At 42.9% G+C, this 1117-nt stretch overlaps 1 non-coding gene across 1 annotated transcript; it reads left to right on the top strand.

Moving 5' to 3' along the window:
* The first annotated feature begins 747 nt into the window (after window positions 1-747).
* On the top strand, window positions 748-819 carry TRNAP-AGG (transfer RNA proline (anticodon AGG)). The gene has a single exon. It is a non-coding gene; the product is annotated as a tRNA-Pro (tRNA).
* The last annotated feature ends 298 nt before the right edge of the window (window positions 820-1117 follow it).

Here is a 1117-nt window from a genome sequence, read left to right as displayed (position 1 = left end):
GGCAATCCTCTCCTGGCACTCCTCTCCTCCATATTGCAATCCTCTATAGGCACTCCTCTCCTCTATATTGCAATCCTCTATAAGCACTCCTCTATATTGCAGTCCTCTATAAGCACCCCTCTCCTCTATAGACAATCCTCTATAGGCACTCATCTCCTCAATAGGCAATCCTCTGTAAGCACTCATCTCCTCTATATTGCAGTCCTCTATAAGCACTCCTCTCCTCTATAGACAATCCTCTATAGGCACTCATCTCCTGAATAGGCAATCCTCTCCTGGCACTCCTCTATATTGCAATCCTCTCCTCTATATTGCAATCCTCTATAGGCACTCCTCTCCTCTATATTACAATCCTCTATAAACACTCCTCTCCTCTATAGACAATCCTCAATAGGCACTCATCTCCTCAATAGGTAATCCTCTCTAGGTACTTCTCTCCTCTCCAGGTTCTCCTCTGAAGAAACAATTCATTCTGTAAAGAAACGTTGAGTTCTGAGCCCCGCCTCTTTGCCTTCATCACTCTTCCCCCTTTCATTCAGCTGTCAATCAAACTGGCTGTGTGTTTGTAGTTGGGATGTGACGGCCCCGCGCCTTACCTCCTCTCCCCGCACATCCGCACATTGCTGGGTCCTCAGTGCGGGAGATCGGATTTCTACTTATGGAGATAAAGACACAAAGTATCCAGCGTGAGGGTAGAGAATATAAAATACAACCTCATCAGACTGGGAATGAATAATGAAGTCAGCTGGCTCGTTGGTCTAGGGGTATGATTCTCGCTTAGGGTGCGAGAGGTCCCGGGTTCAAATCCCGGACGAGCCCTGTTTTTATTTTTCCTAAAAATAGGAAATATGACAGAAAAACATTGATTCACAAGGAAGTATATTGTCAATGACATTATTATGAAGAATAGTACATATTAAATTAACCACTCACAGCCCAAGCTTTTTCTGGCACTTTTTGTTTACAAGTAAAAATTATAATTTTTTTCCTAGACTCGGAATCCCGAAACATCAATTTTTTTAGGCAGAGGCCCTAGAGAATAAAATGGCGATCATTGCAAATTTTTATGTCACATGGTATTTGCGCAGCGGTTTTCCAAACACAATTTTTTGGAAAA

The sequence above is a fragment of the Staurois parvus genome, unplaced genomic scaffold (genome assembly GCF_062004578.1).
Source record: "Staurois parvus isolate SC_StPar_1 unplaced genomic scaffold, SC_StPar_1.0 ptg000196l, whole genome shotgun sequence".
Taxonomy (NCBI): Eukaryota; Metazoa; Chordata; class Amphibia; order Anura; family Ranidae; genus Staurois; species Staurois parvus.
The sequence above is the reverse complement of the archived record's forward strand: the minus strand, read 5'-3'. Positions and strand labels throughout refer to the sequence as shown.